The 16875-nt window shown below is 44.9% G+C and overlaps 1 protein-coding gene across 1 annotated transcript in view; it reads right to left on the bottom strand.

Moving 5' to 3' along the window:
• LOC147727456 (bifunctional methylenetetrahydrofolate dehydrogenase/cyclohydrolase 2, mitochondrial-like) overlaps positions 1-16875 on the bottom strand; it is a 505471-nt gene that overhangs the window by 295816 nt on the left and 192780 nt on the right. The gene's annotated exons all lie outside the window — the stretch shown is intronic.

Here is a 16875-nt window from a genome sequence, read left to right as displayed (position 1 = left end):
TTCTGACTGGAGCATTATTTCGTACTCTTCATGCATGTGTGCCTATGGAATGACACACACACTATTTTATTTCTATTTTTCTATTTACCAATTCCAGATGGTGCACCCCACTCGTAATGCTACATAAAAATAAAGACATATTACTGTGCAAAAGTACTTTTCTGAAGGCAGTGCTGTCCAGCAGCAAATGGCAGTTGTTCGGCCTCCAAAAACGATAAAGATCAAAATTTTTCATTTTTGTGAACTGCGCCGGGCAAGTGAGGAGGAAGCAAGGAAGGAGCAGATGGGAAAACAACTGGAGGAGGGCATGAGGAAAATTGAAAAAATGAAAAAAAGCCATGGTAGAGAGAGCAACAAGGACAGCGTGGGGTGTGTATTCAGTGAAACTACTTCTATGTACACATTTGGCTCCGCATAACATTATCACAATACCTCGAACACCAAGTACAAGACCTTTACGCATGGATGTACAAATGCTGTTCTATTTTCACCCGCTGGGCGACAGGGCTAGCTACGTATCCATAACATCGCTAATCTATACGCACATTGCAAGGATGCTTTCTATTATAAATAATCAGTATCTCATATGATTAGCAGAGGAGGCACTTCAGCTGACACTGAGGGTTCCCGCATGCTGAGACTTTACCATGCAGTGGTATGATATCTCGGTGAAGGGTGTCCAGTTTGTTACCAAGACAGGGACTTACATTCTTTCCTGCCAGGTAATGGAGTTGGATCGTCCCTTAGGGGAATTTTTTGTTTCACACCTACACACACTCTAGACACACACACAGTCTGCACAGTAGTAGTACGTCTGATTACTATCTTGTATTATATGCCTGTATATATTTATACTGTCTTAGCACCAAGGTAGAACTATATCTGCTATTTACTCTTTTGGTGCTTGCAATCACTTTCATTTGCTTATGTCTACTGATTAAAGGAACACATATATTGTATACAAGAATAAGGTTGGTTCAATAAATATATTGAAAATGTCCCACTGTGTATTCTCTATATACTTCTCTGAAGACAAGTAAGCATGAGTGACTGAGCAAAAGGTCCTGATCTGTTACCACTATCCCTGAGGGGTCAGGGTTGTCATGTTCAGTGGTTTCCAGAAACCATTCGCTCCCTGGTAGGGTTTAGGGGGCTTATAGTGCCACTGTTAGCTAGCTGGTCTCTAGGCCAACATATCTTTCGGGGGAGCTTGGAATCAGTCTAGGCAGCTTTTCCAAAGTGTATGTTGTCCAACAAAGTGCAGCTTTTACGGATTAGTGGAAACTACATGACATGGAGCCACCAACATTAATTGGGTTCTTATTTAAAGGTCTACCTGAGTAGGTCAGCCCTGCTTTCTCAGAGACCCTCTACACACCTCCAAACCGGAGACGTATGTGGTAGGTAAATCTGCATCAGCTGAGTAGGCATACCCTATGTATTGGCTGTAGAATATTCAAGCTTGTAGGATAAAAACTTCCCAAATTGTTTACACCCTATTTCCATGAATTCATTTACTAATTTCCTTCTTCTTTAAAAACAATGTCTGCAAAGGGAGATAACAGAGAAAATATAGGAGAAGAAGCAGAAGCCCTAAATATTACAGAAAATGGCAGACATGCTGTTACATGAAATTATTACTGAAAAGTCTCCCGGCAATGGGTTGAGACGTGACCTTAGTTCCCAGCTGCGGATGCTTGCACATAATTGTTGTACATTTACATTAAAGATGAAACACCAGACTAAAACATTCCTAATGCTGACACAGAAATTCCCTTAACTTACCAAGAACATACAACTTGGTTTAAAGGCGCCCTCATCCACACTACAGATAAGGTGAGACTCAGTACACTTAGTGAAGAAGGAGCGACATGGACAGCCTTAGCTGCTTATACACTGCATCCTAACTTTGCTAATTTAGATACTGCAGAATTAAGCACCCTATAGGAAGATCTAGTAAAGATTTACAGAAATCTTACACAGTTTACAATGCAAAGATTAACAATTGACCCTGCGTGGACTGCTTAGTCTGGACAACCACAATTGGCTACTAAGGGTGTTAGCCGACAAACACTGAATGGGGTTATGGGAAAGATTGCCACGAGTTGGGAGCAAATTTCATTCTGGATAGCACAAAAATGAGCCATCTTGAAGCGATTTTTCCCCATACAGGAGAAACAGAGAATTTTAACAATTTGCTTGCCAATGGGGATGTCTCACCCGGTGGAAGATTGTGCCACTTGGGGTACAGTCTTTGCTGTCGTTTATACCTGAACTCATGGAACCCCTTCACTGGCTGTATTGCCTGAAGTGCAGAAACAGGTACAGAATGAGCACAGGGCAGAATCTGCCCTGGACTTGGGAATTAAACTGATAGGCAGTTTTGCAGCAGTATCAGCCATTATGTGAAGTAACATAAAGTGGGAGGCAGCAGCATGAGCTATTACAACCACTGAGGGAGTTCATTCCTGCACAGCAGGATCAGGAATTGCCTAAAAATATTGAAAAAATATTGAAGAAATATATGCAACGCTAGGTAGAGATAATTTTCAAACCAGACCTGGGAAACTACAAGTTAAGTGTAAGGATAGCTGAAAAGGATAACTCTAAGCAAGTACCGAATTCTTTCACGAACACATGGGATAATAAACCAAAAAAAAAGAAACACAATCATGGGGTGGTTCTCCTCAACAGGAAACCACAGGGATGCAATATAATTTGAGAAACCGTGATAACATTAGAAAGCCTGACAGGTATCAGGATACTGATATACGTTCCTTTCATTCCTTTCAGGATTTATCCGATACATGTTCGGAGAGAGGTGGAGGAATCACAATGCTCATCAGACTACATCATTAAAAAAGAAGACAAACAAAAGACATCTAAACCTCAAGTCAAAAAGAAGAAGGTGTCTGGGATTAAAATAAGGCATGCCCAGGCTACTCAGGACTCTGCTCCTGAACAGGAAATGGGCAGTGATGATACTGGACAGTGCGGCCGAAGTCACAACAGCTCTCCAGAAACTGATGGATTATCTGGCGATAGTAGCGCTGAATGAGCATATCACATTGGAAACACCTGATACTAGGGTAAGTGTTCTCCATCGTTTATATGAAATTACACTCCAATTAGAGAAGGACATATCCAAGAACATCAAGGCTCTCCTTTGGGAGAACTTGACATACAGTTACCACATTCTTTTGGCTGAAAAAGACGGGCCACCTGCATTTGTTTTGGAATGCCCAAATGGAGAAACGGAAATTTTATCTGCTTTCTCTGACCTAGTTCTTGAATCAGTTAAACATTCATATGCCAGGGAGTGGGCATTAGCGCTAGCTCCTACACTATACCGCAATAATGTTGGGTGGGATGATGAGTCACCTCATCACGAGATCCCATTAAAATAAATTCCTGAACCCCAGAGACAATCCCCAATAAAATATGAGGCTAAAAAAAAGTTAGGGAAATACTAGAGCAACTTGAATACCAAGGTGTAATAGTAAATTCCACCTTATCAATGAATAATCCTCTGTTTCCCTAATGCAACCGGACAATTCATATCGTCTAGTTGTAGATTACAGCCATTTAAATACATCTACTCACACATCCGCAGTACAAAATACGTACATAATGAATAAAATTGTGCAGAAAAATACAAAACAACACTAAATATCTCAAATAGATTTTTCTGCCAGAATATAGCGCCTGAAAGTAGATATTTGACAGAGTTTTTAGAGCTAAGTTAACAGAGGCAATTTTGCTGTTTACCCCCGCGGTGTACGAATAGCCCATGTCTGTTTTCAGACACAGGGGTTACTGCTACAATTTCATTAATGAAGCACATCTTTTGGTGGCCTGGTCTAACTAAACAGATCAAGGACTTTGTACTGAAATGTGACGTCTCCCAGCAGATGAAGGGTTCCACCGAAGCACGTCCTCCACAGACAACTCTATTGATTTTTGATAAGCTTCTTGCAGTTTTCTATTTGAATCACTGCAGCCCTTTACACTCTGACTGGGCTTACTAGTGCATCTTGGTGGAAGTGGACTCATGCTCCAGAAACCTGCCGGTTTGGCCACAGCGAGTGGCTGATGCCCGAACTATTATAAAGGATTTCTGAGTCTACATCTGCACATAAGCAATTGGCACACTACATTCCAAACAAGGTCCGGTGTTTAGGTCTTGGGCTTACAAACAAGTGGTACTCCTCTTCCTATCATCCCGAGGGAAATTTGATACTTGAGAGGACAGACTGTGACTTAAAGCAGTCCTTAACAGCAAGGCTATTAGGCTTGGGACACAGTTGGGTCAATCACCTATATGGGGTCCAGAGGGCAATCAATAACATGCCAAGAAAATCCCTGTGTGGTCATGCTCCATATGAAATCCTGTTTGTAGTGATAATGTGGGTCCCAGACCTTGATAAAGTCAGTGCAGTTGCAGCTGAAACACAATTTGACATCAATGAACGTTTGGCTGTTTTACATAAACTGAATGAATTAAGGGGCGCACAATGCAACGTCCAAGTAAAACGCACCGCCACTGGGGAAGTGAAGTTTGTTCCGGCAAGATCCGGCTTGGTCTTGAAAATTGGGGGATCTGTTCAGGGAAAAAATGTGGACAAGAAAAAATATGGCCCATCTTACAGAGCACCAGTATCTGTCCTGGCTGTTGAAGGTACCAGAACTGTACTTCTTCCGCCTCTTGCCAGATGGGCAGACAAAAGACTTGTCTCCATTGATCTAATCTGGACTCCGAGCCTCAAAATGGACTGCCAGATCAACTCTGTCGTAACCTCCTGCTTTCAAACCCTCCGCCTCCTACGTAAGACCTTCAAACTGATCCCCCTCAAGCACATAAAGACCATCACTCACGCCCTCATCACCAGCACACTGACTACGGCAACTCACACTACGCCGTAATAAACAAAAACCTCACAAGCAAGCTCAAAAACATCCAGAACGCTGCCACAAGATTTGTCCTCAACCTGACAAGACACTGCCATACCTCCCAGCACCTGCACACACTCCACTGGCTCCCCATCGAGGCTAGAATCACCTTCAAGATTCTCACCCACGCACACAAAGCCCTCCACAACAACGGACCAGCATACCTGAACAGCCGACTCAAATTCCACGTACCCCAAAGGACCCTACAATCAGCCCAGCTCTCCTATACTGTGGTCCCTCACACCAGAAAGACCAGATCAGGAGGCCGCTCCTTCTCCCCTTCCTGGCGGCCAGAGCCTGGAACGCCCTACCACTCCACCTCAGACAGACAACCTCACTCCCCCTCTTCACAAGAAACCTCAAAACTTGGCTCTTCGACAGACCCCCTCCTTGATGTACTGGCACCTGCACCTCCCCTCCTCCCCAGCACCTTGAGACCCTTACGGGGGAGTAGTCGTGCTTAACAAACACATGATTGATTTAATCAAACCACACCATGTGGCCGATTCTCAATAGTAGGCCGCTTAGGCTCCTTGGTAGCCACCACACTCCTCTCTCTACTGTTCAGGAAGTTCAGATGGAACTTTTAGTAACTAAAGAAGATTCCCCTCTCCAGAGAGAAACTGTAAAAAACAATGAAGTGTCTCTTCCTCCAACTACAACTGTAAAGTCAACAAGTATAGATAGACAAATAACACTTAATAAAATTGACGATGTCTATGTGAACGATCCACAGACTGAGTCATCTCCTAGTTCTACAAAACCTGCTGCGCTGCCAAAAATAGACCGAACGGCATCTGTCTACTTCGCTGACTATGACATATTGTCATCGGATTCGCCTCAATGTGAGATACCACAACACCACCTCTTCTTTTCAAGCTACAAATTTGTGCTCTCTAGCTTTAGCTGAAAAAGACATACTTTGTTACTCCTTGGTTAAACCTCTGGGTTACAATTGGATTTCTTTTCCTGGTGCTCAGGATTGGATTGGTAACTGTCTCTTTTTTGTTTCTGAATGGACACTATCTTGCAGAACACTATACAGTACAACTTGTGAAATTGGTACTGAAACCACATGCATCATCGCACCATGTACAATGGGACCTGTCATTGGTGAACATTACAGCAGTTTCCGTTTCGAAAGGAATTGTGTGGGACAGGGTACAGTATAATGTATATAGTCCTACTGACCTTTTACAAATACCATATTTGTTTAAAATTTACTTAAATGATATAATCACTTCTAGGACTTTCTCTGATGTTTGGGGCATTGAAACTGCGCACAATGTGCTTCCAGATCTAGAACAATCATCTGCATTTTCTTGTAATGAATTTTATGATGGTACATCTATTTACAGTGATAGGTTCTGTTATCAACATTATGGTCTCCATTTTTTACACAAAGAAAGTATCCCACGTGCTGTTTATAATTACACTCAATGGAAATACTGTCCAACACCACCGAAAGGTAGTTCAAAAACATTAGCCCAAAGATGTGCTTATTTTTCTGGTTTTGACACTTCAGACCAAGCCTCTTACTACTACAGACTTGCACCTACACCTGCAAAGAAAAATATGCTAACAAACACTAAGCTGATAGACTCTGCTTCCTTAGTATCCCAGCTGACTGTATACGGTTTTGACTTCTGAAAAGACACCATAGACACAAAGGGGCATATTTACCATTAAAGTGGCAGAGCGCAGCATTAAGCCTGTAGGGGGGACAAAAGACTAGCAGGGTCAGGGAACTGAGGCGTTGTTTTGAGCATGCCTCATACCACATCAAAATATTTTCCTAAATAAAACAGTGCAACAAACTTCCTGTCTTGGAATAGCCAAGATCTAGGATTTGAGCACACTTTGTGTTCCTGCATTCTTACGCTTTGAGAACAGGCAGCATTTCACACAATACAGTGAGGATACCATGATACAAAATGGTTCTTCCAATTCATCGGACCCAAATTGGAAGGGATGGTTGTTTTGGCCTGTGGACACTAATGGGTCTTACTCTAAATTCCTGGGCAATGATGAAGAGTTTAAAATAAACAGGCCTGTCCAGTGATATCTACAATCAGAACACTTGGGGGTTGTGACATCATATAGTGTTGGGAAGTTGTGCCTTGATTGGCTATAAACCTCAACACTTTCTCGGGTGGAACAACACTTGTCCCTTCTTTCTGGTAACATGGGTCTCAGAGATTTCTTGTTAGGACCCTGGAACCCAAGTCAAGAGCGCTTCTTGTATGCAATATAAAATGAGCATTGGAAAGTTTCTCTACAGGAAACTTCTGAGAGACTGTGTGAGATTGATAGGGTTAATTTAGAAAAGGCTTTGGCTGTTGTGGACATCGGTATGATCAAGTTAATATCCAGAATATATACACTGGGCAACATGGTATATTCTGTAATAGACCTAATACACCAAAATATGCCTATCTTACAGTATGGACAATCACAACTACGGTCCATTGTATTATTAAGCTGGATGTTACAAGCATTACATTCTGGTCATGTGCCGTGGCATTATATCAACAGCATCAGTCTGTTTTCTGCATACGAGCTGACTGAAAGACAGGTATTGATGGCACGAAGAGATGCAAAATATACTATGTTGAACGTTGAAACGTTAGACAAATTACCTTTCACTGTGACTGAGACACCATCTACAGACTGGATAATCCATAGTTACATCACCCTACTGGTCACAACTTCCAATTATAATATTGTCTACAATATCAAGTAGGCAGATATGAAGCCACATCCATTTGTAGCTGACATTCGTGACCTAGAAGGCATTGAAATGTTAATATGCCTACTCTGGCGTTCATAGAACCCATCAGGTAAAAACATTCTTGGCAGCCTAGTAACGTCCAGAGATGCAAAACTTCCTGGGAATGGGTTCATGACCGCACCCTTCTCTGCTTGTTGCAGTACCACAGTGCAGTAGTGTTTTCTGTGAGCACTTCCACCAGCTTCTCTTTGATGGAGGCTAGGAATGCTTTCAACGTCAAGTGGGTTGCTCTTGACTCCAGAAGATCGATATGGAGCCAGTCCTCCATCAGAGAACAGACACCTCAAATCTCAACCTCTCTGAGATACCCTGCTCAACCAAGAAGCAATGCATCGGTCACTAACGTGAGCCTAAGGTGGGGTAAGGAGAGGGGTCTTCTGTTGGCCCAATTGCAGTTGCAGGAAACCACTGCAGATCGTTTGCAGTCCCTCCCAAAAGCTGGACCAGATCAGGAAGATCCCCCTGGTGCTGCGCTCACTGTGACTTCAGATATGACTGCAGAGGCCGCATATACCATCTGGCTGACTTTACCAGCAGGATACAGGAGGCCATCATTTTCAGCAATCAGTCTCAGCAACCTAAGTGTCATCCACACTGAGATCCAGGATAGGAGTTGAAACATCTAGATCATAGTCCGAATGTCCTGGACCCTCCTCTCTGGGGAATAGACATAAATCTGCAGTGCCCAGAGTGGCTCAGATGGAGGCAAATGCCTGTGAAGAAGTCAGGTGTGACTTCAGCACATTTATTTTGAACCCTGGGGTATCGGAATGTTTGCCGTAATCTGTAAGCGATTGATGTCTACCTGGGACCACATTCAACAACCAGTCATTCGAAGATGTGCTGCTATCCCCACTAACACTTGCCCAAGAGGCGCTCTTAATACCAGAAGGAAGCAGTGCAAACTAAAGATGCATGAACCGCTGGTAACACGTGTGGGCCTGTAGGGCAGGCACAATAAGCATCCTGCAGGTCTAGGGCTACCATTCACCCTTGAGGGTCGAGTGTGTACAAGACCTTTATAGGAATGAGTATATTGAACTTGTATATCTGCAGAAAGGCATTGAGAAGGTGAAGGTCTAAAATGCTTTTTTGGTGCCATGAAGTAGCGGGAATCACAAGCATGAACAACGTCTGTTGCCGGTACCCTCTGTATGACTCTTTAGGCCAAAAGAGACTTTACTTCCTGTTGTTAGAGCGACAAGTGGTCCTCCTTCCGCTGGCCTATGGATGGTTGAAAGGCCGGCAGGCTCTCGAAAAATGGTAACGTGTAAATCGCTGAACACTTTACAAGACCCACTTTCTGAAATTTCAGCTGTCACCACAGCAGGAAATGTTGGTACCTGCCTCTGACTGGGTGGCTGTATGCCGCCAAGGGCTTCCTGAAGATAATTTGGAGGTGCAGCAGCTGAAGAGGTGGGCAGATACCTGGGCTGCCCACTGTCCCTGTTGCCCTCTCCTCTATGGATACCGAGGCCACAAAAAGGTTGCTGGGGTGATTGGTGATAAAGGAATCCCCTACCACAGATTATTTTCTAGTGCAGCTGGCACAGAAGAAGGGAAAGGCCAGTCAGCGCCGTGTGGCTCTGCTATCTTTAAAGCACTGCAGGGCTGAAACAGTTTTCTCCACAAAAAGTCATGAATCATCAAACAACGTTTGCATAAGACTGGCCTGAGTGTCTACAGAGAAGCCAATTTACCGAATCTAGGTATGCCTGTGAATGGTCACTCTGGTGCCAATAGCCAGTCGATAGGGAGTCAGTGGTATTCAGTCGGCAGTGGATGGTGAATTTGGCCCCATCACAACCATCTTGCATGGCCTGGGAATTTAGAGACTGGGCTTCTTCCAAGACCATAGGAAATACTTGGGCTACAGAGTCCCACAAGGAAAGACAGTAGCAACCTAAGAGGCAGCTGAGTTTCACTAAGCGAAGGGCCAAACTTGTAACAGTAAAATTTACTTACCAAAGGTCTCTATCCTCTTTGATTCCCTGTCACGGAGAGTAGTGGGAATTGAGTTTGGGTTTACTCTACTGGCTGAAGCCTGCATCACAAGGTTCTCAGGACTGAGGTGCTGGGTTAAGAAAATTAGACTACCCGGATCAGGTTCAAGGTATCTGTCAATATGGTGATGCACAGCTGGGCCTGAGCAGGGTTTAGCTCAAGTTACAAACAGCATACCAGTAAGACTTAATCGAATCAGAGAAGAGACTCCAAACTCAACTGGCCAGGCTACAATACCCCCTTTAGAACATTGGTTACAACTTTCTGAGTGGGATGTTAAAGTTCCAAAACCTCTGCAGCCGTTAACATAACTATAGCAAAGGAGGCGCTGTCTTCTGTGCAGGCCCTGGGGGGAGGAACTAATACAGTGTCTAGGAAGGTATCCAGACTACTGGTATCTGAAGATCCTTGAACCAGTTTTCCTCTAGGTACGTCTGTTCAATCTTACTCCTAGCATCATATCCCTAGTATTGGAGTCTGTGCCTAATAATTCATAAAGGATAGGACTCCTTATCAAATGTAAAGGCACATAGTCAAAATCAGAAGGGTGGTAAAGAGTTTGAAGCTCAGATTAAGAAGCATGCAGCCTCGGTCGTGGATGAGGTAGCATCTTTTTGGCGTCAGAGAGCACTATGGGTTGGCCATCATTGTTCAGAGTCAATAGCGCTGGCGTTGGCAGTGGTGGTTCGCACTCTGAGATTGTGGCGAAGAGGAAGGGAACCAGTACTGAAGTCAGTCCAGAACCCTCAGGGGATCTAGCAGGCCCAACTCACGCCAAGGGCTGACCCACCAGCAGAAGCCCAGTTGGGAGGCATCTAGGCTCCTTGAAGGCCACAGACTTGCCAGACGAAGCCAGAACTATGCCAAAAGGCTGCAGCATGGCTTTGAGGAAGTCCTTGATTTGCTGCAGCATCGCCAACAGCCATGGGAATTCTGGTTACTGGGGAACGAGGATCAGAATCAACTCCAACATGGATCAACTTCAGGAGCATGACCTGGATACACAATGACGCTGTCATGTATTCTTGGGAGATCAAGAGGGGTGGGAATGGGGCCAATTCTCACATGTACTTCTGGAGCTTCTTCATGGAGTTGCCCAAGGACTTAGATGATGAAGACGACCTGTTGTGCGGTGCATTGCCATGAACAGCTAGGCTTACCAGTCTTGAATGGCCTTGGGGTGCATCAAGGCTCAATCACTTTCGGCTTTGGAGTCGTGGCCCGACACCAGGCATCACAGTCAAACAACATTTGGCATTTGCTTGCAACACCCCCTACAAGTTTTAAACTCTGTAGATTGGAAAATGGCACATTTTCCTTCCACTCAGTTTTTTTACAGGCAGTTTTTTATAAAAGGGTCTCAAAGAGACCAAAGGATAGGTCTGGCTCCATATCTGTTGGCTCAGAAAGAAAGGAATGTCAGCGCACATGATTGGTGCCTCTATAGGTCTGTATATATCACATTTAGGGTCGGACAGCATGTCATCTCCTGATGTGCTGGGGTGCTGCTGAAATTGTTCTCGATCTAGTCTGATCCCCCAGGGAATTTTCAAAAGGGGAGGAAACTACAGTTAAAAGTCTCTGTCAGAAAAATATTGCCACTTTGGGTGTACAATTTTAGGCTCTGTTGTTGGGCAAATATATGGAAGTCACACGAAGGCAGCATTAAGGAGCAGAATCCTAAAGCAAGCTTGCAGACAGTCACAGAGAGGCAGCAGCAAGGAACAGGGTCAAAACAAGGCAGCAGCATGGGATATACTCAAAGTGGGAGTCAGGAGCAAGGGGACAAAGGGCAGCAACAGCAGCAGCAGGCAGAGAACAGCTGCAACCTGCCTCAGCCCCTAAGCCCAACACAGGTGTCAAAGAATGAATTCCCTCTTCAGCCTCCTCCGTTACCCACTCGGGTAGGGGGGGGAAGTATAGCTTCCTATATGGAAGAGTAGAATATATAAGGTAATGGCGAGGACAGCCTGATGGAGAGACTTCCGGTTTTGTGGATTGACGCCAGTGATAGATTTCTCTCAGCCAATCACCTCCTAACCACGGCACCACCCACATTCCTTCATTTCAAATGTTTTCAACACTTCAGTACAAGAAGAAATACCTACAGGTATATAAGAAGGCATATATTAATCCACAAATGAAAGACCCAATCTTCATTCCAACACACATTAACAGCTGCACACCAATTCCAAATGCAACATAACGTTTATATTTAACTATCATATTGCCCAAAATCAAGCGATGCTGTTACACATCCTACAGCAATTATTACATTGTTTCATTATTAAATTCACCAAGCTTATATAACCTACATTCTAATCACTTTCTGCATTATGTCACGTTGCATAATCATATCTTTGTGCCAATATTTTATTCATGTGTTTGTTAGCTCCTCAACCCATTTTCTCATACTACTATGCACTTTTTGAGGTGTCTAACCTCTACCCATTCAGAAAAGGGGGTGGTGATGAACAGAGTGTCTGAATTAAGCAGACCACACTTACCCAGTCCAAAGATCAGGGCTTGATCCATCACCGTTATTTATCTCACTGCACCATCCCAGCTCAGAACCTGGCTATATGCAAATCAGTCTGTCCCTGGCCCAGTGCAACATGGGAACAGGGCAGACTAAACTACCAAGCCAATTCTTCACCAGAAAGGAGACAAGCTACCGGGGACCGGTTTCTGGCATTCCAGCCTTCTTCGGCCCGGCTTGCTTGAATCCTGATGGTGCAGTGAGAAAGGGACTCATGTCTGAGTATACCCTGCCACACCTATAGTGGCCAAAAACGATTCAGAAAAGGGGGTGGTGATGAACAGAGTGTCTGAATTAAGCAGACCACACTTACCCAGTCCAAAGATCAGGGCTTGATCCATCACCGTTATTTATCTCACTGCACCATCCCAGCTCAGAACCTGGCTATATGCAAATCAGTCTGTCCCTGGCCCAGTGCATCATGGGAACAGGGCAGACTAAACTACCAAGCCAATTCTTCACCAGAAAGGAGACAATCTACCGGGGACCGGTTTCATGCATTTCAGCCTTCTTCGGCCCGGCTTGCTTGAATCCTGATGGTGCAGTGAGAAAGGGACTCATGTCTGAGTATACCCTGCCACACCTATAGTGGCCAAAAACGATTCAGAAAAGGGGGTGGTGATGAACAGAGTGTCTGAATTAAGCAGACCACACTTACCCAGTCCAAAGATCAGGGCTTGATCCATCACCGTTATTTATCTCACTGCACCATCCCAGCTCAGAACCTGGCTATATGCAAATCAGTCTGTCCCTGGCCCAGTGCATCATGGGAACAGGGCAGACTAAACTACCAAGCCAATTCTTCACCAGAAAGGAGACAAGCTACCGGGGACCGGTTTCTGGCATTTCAGCCTTCTTCGACCCGGCTTGCTTGAATTCTGATGGTGCAGTGAGAAAGGGACTCATGTCTGAGTATACCCTGCCACACCTATAGTGGCCAAAAGCGATTCAGAAAAGGGGGTGGTGATGAACAGAGTGTCTGAATTAAGCAGACCACACTTACCCAGTCCAAAGATCAGGGCTTGATCCATCACCGTTATTTATCTCACTGCACCATCCCAGCTCAGAACCTGGCTATATGCAAATCAGTCTGTCCCTGGCCCAGTGCATCATGGGAACAGGGCAGACTAAACTACCAAGCCAATTCTTCACCAGAAAGGAGACAAGCTACCGGGGACCGGTTTCTGGCATTTCAGCCTTCTTCGGCCCGGCTTGCTTGAATCCTGATGGTGCAGTGAGAAAGGGACTCATGTCTGAGTATACCCTGCCACACCTATAGTGGCCAAAAACGATTCAGAAAAGGGGGTGGTGATAAACAGAGTGTCTGAATTAAGCAGACCACACTTACCCAGTCCAAAGATCAGGGCTTGATCCATCACCGTTATTTATCTCACTGCACCATCCCAGCTCAGAACCTGGCTATATGCAAATCAGTCTGTCCCTGGCCCAGTGCATCATGGGAACAGGGCAGACTAAACTACCAAGCCAATTCTTCACCAGAAAGGAGACAAGCTACCGGGGACCGGTTTCTGACATTTCAGCCGTCTTCGGCCCGGCTTGCTTGAATCCTGATGGTGCAGTGAGAAAGGGACTCATGTCTGAGTATACCCTGCCACACCTATAGTGGCCAAAAACGATTCAGAAAAGGGGGTGGCGATGAACAGAGTGTCTGAATTAAGCAGACCACACTTACCCAGTCCAAAGATCAGGGCTTGATCCATCACCGTTATTTATCTCACTGCACCATCCCAGCTCAGAACCTGGCTATATGCAAATCAGTCTGTCCCTGGCTCATCACCACCCCCCTTTTCTGAATCATTTTTGTCCACCATAAGCGTGGAAGGGTATACTCAGATGTGAGTCCCTAGCTCATTACACCATCAGGATTCAAGCAAGCCGGGCCGAAGACGGCTGAAATGCCAGAAACCGGTCCCCGGTAGCTTGTTTCCTTCCCAGTATAAGAATTGGCTTGGTAGTTTGGTCTGCCCTGTTCCCATGATGCACTGGGCCAGGGTCAGACTAATTTGCATATAGCCAAGTTCTGAGCTGGGATGGTGCAGTGAGCTAAAAAACGGTGATGGATCAAGCCCTGATCTTTGGACTGGGTAAGAGTGGTCTGCTTAATTCAGACACTCTGTTCATCACCACCCCCCTTTTCTGAATCATTTTTGTCCACCATAAGCGTGGAAGGGTATACTCAGATGTGAGTCCCTAGCTCATTGCACCATCAGGATTCAAGCAAGCCGGGCCGAAGACGGCTGAAATGCCAGAAACCGGTCCCCGGTAGCTTGTTTCCTTCCCAGTATAAGAATTGGCTTGGTAGTTTGGTCTGCCCTGTTCCCATGATGCACTGGGCCAGGGTCAGACTAATTTGCATATAGCCAAGTTCTGAGCTGGGATGGTGCAGTGAGCTGAAAAACGGTGATGGATCAAGCCCTGAGCTTTGGACTGGGTAAGAGTGGTCTGCTTAATTCAGACACTCTGTTCATCACCACCCCCCTTTTCTGTAACCTCTACCCAGGCACCATGTGACTAAGCTGGAGCAAATCAGAAAAGCAAATACAAAGATACCCTCCATCCCTCCACCATGCTCCTCCTGCTAACATGGCAATAAAGAGGGCGGGACCCACCACACTTCTTCTTATATTGGAGCACATATGTCAAAGGTTTGGTACTCACTCCACAGCTAGGTCTCTTTGCCAATGCAGAGTATACTCTACTTCCAGCATTTCTATCAAGATTTCAGGTATAGGGATGTTGGGGAATAGATGCACTAACATGCCCATGGCCTCCTATTCTTCTTGTCTGCTTCCCCCCATTTTATTTTATACCCAAACTCTAAGACAGTTTGAAGAGGGAGGAGGTCGACTTTATTCTGGTGGTTCCCTTTTGGCCAAAGGTGGGGTGGTTTCCCCTTTTAACAATGACGACAAGGGCCCCAGAGTGGATTTTTCCAAAAGATCTGTGACTCTTTCATTCTCCAATGCTTCCTTTGTCTACCTGCAAGAGGATGAGGTTATCAGCATAAATGTTGAGGGGAGGGGTTTAAGGAGATTGGGACTTTCTTAACCTGTGGCTTGTTCAATCTAGCAATCAAGAAAGCTGTCCACAAGAAAGTCGTATGATCATCATTGGTCATCTTTATCTAAATGTTGTATCAATAGATCTTTGGACCATATGACTTCTAAATGGGGTCTGCAATTTTTCAGGACAGGTTTGAGAAGGGTCTAATTGTTGCTACATTAAGAGTCCACTGGACAGCCATTAGGGCAATTAGGGATCCTTCCCGTTTTTCTGAATTGGATACTTGGAGCTTGAGACTGAGGATTTTGCTCTAATGAAACCCAATGCTAAGTCAATTGCTCTTTCTTGAGACCTTTAATAGTTTTCAAAGTTTTACAATTCCATCCTTTACAGCCTCTTGAGCAGGCAGACTGAAAGTGTGCTTTTTTGTGGTCATTACATCGCTCGTAGACTTGAAGAATTGGGTTCCCTGTCTACTAGACGAACAAGTTACTTACCTTCGGTAATTATATATCTGTAAGAAACATAGGTTAGTTAAAGATTCCATACCTTAGAATTACTCCCAGGCATCTGACTGGATCCAGAAAGTTTTTCATCAGCAGTACTCCTGTGCGTCGAAAGGTGGCTTTGGTTGGCTCCGCATTCGTCATTGGCATTGTGGTCACCAGGATGACGTCACAGTAGCTACATAGACACTGCCCTCGCATGCTGATGTCAGTTCTGAACACGACTTTCCACGCCAGAAGCACAGAGCGATGCAAGACACTGACCACTGGTGCACAAAACTAGGGCCCTGAAAGGAAGTCCTTAAACCTAGAAGTCAGTTTGCAGAACGGGGAGTGTGAGAAATTGGCCTGGCATATGCTGTCCACTATTCTACTGGGCACCTTGCACCAGTCCAAATGACCCTTATTGATGGTAGGTTTAAAGACAACCTATATGGAAAGCTATCCTAGTGGTAGCTGTAGAGAGCAGCTTTCAGGCTAAGTCTTGAAGGAATGTAAAGCAGCTTGTTTTACCAGTCTATAATCTCATGAATGACCAAATTGAAGGAGAACCACACCATGTGTATATATATAAAATGTAGGTATTTATTCTAAACACATCCCTCTAGTCTCTTTGTGAGGCTAGAGGCAAAAGTACATTCAGTAAACTTAATTAGCACACAGTAAATTAGCACAATATACGTTGAGCCCAAGGGCGTACCAAACCATATATTAAGAAAGCGGTATAAGAACCACAACTGACATATATACAAGGCCTAGAGCCTTTAGAACTGCTGGGGCCAAAAGGAAACACCTGAAGGTAGTGAAACAGGGGACCCACGGAGGACGCATGCAGTGTCTAAACACACCCGCGAATCACCATTAACTTCTATGGTGCTGGATTCGAGCTGTCCCATGAAGGATATCGAATGCTACGATGTCGGTTTCCGGATTGGATCCAACAAGCCTTGGCAACAGCTACCCACGCAGAAAACTGAGATTGGCTTTGGTGCAGACCAGCAAGGTCTAAAGGACTCACCCCTTGGTGGGGATTCAGTGCACATCTGGAGCAACTGGGAAAA

Source organism: Lissotriton vulgaris, chromosome 3_1 (assembly GCF_964263255.1).
Source record: "Lissotriton vulgaris chromosome 3_1, aLisVul1.2, whole genome shotgun sequence".
Taxonomy (NCBI): Eukaryota; Metazoa; Chordata; class Amphibia; order Caudata; family Salamandridae; genus Lissotriton; species Lissotriton vulgaris.
This window is presented reverse-complemented; position numbering and strand designations above follow the sequence as displayed.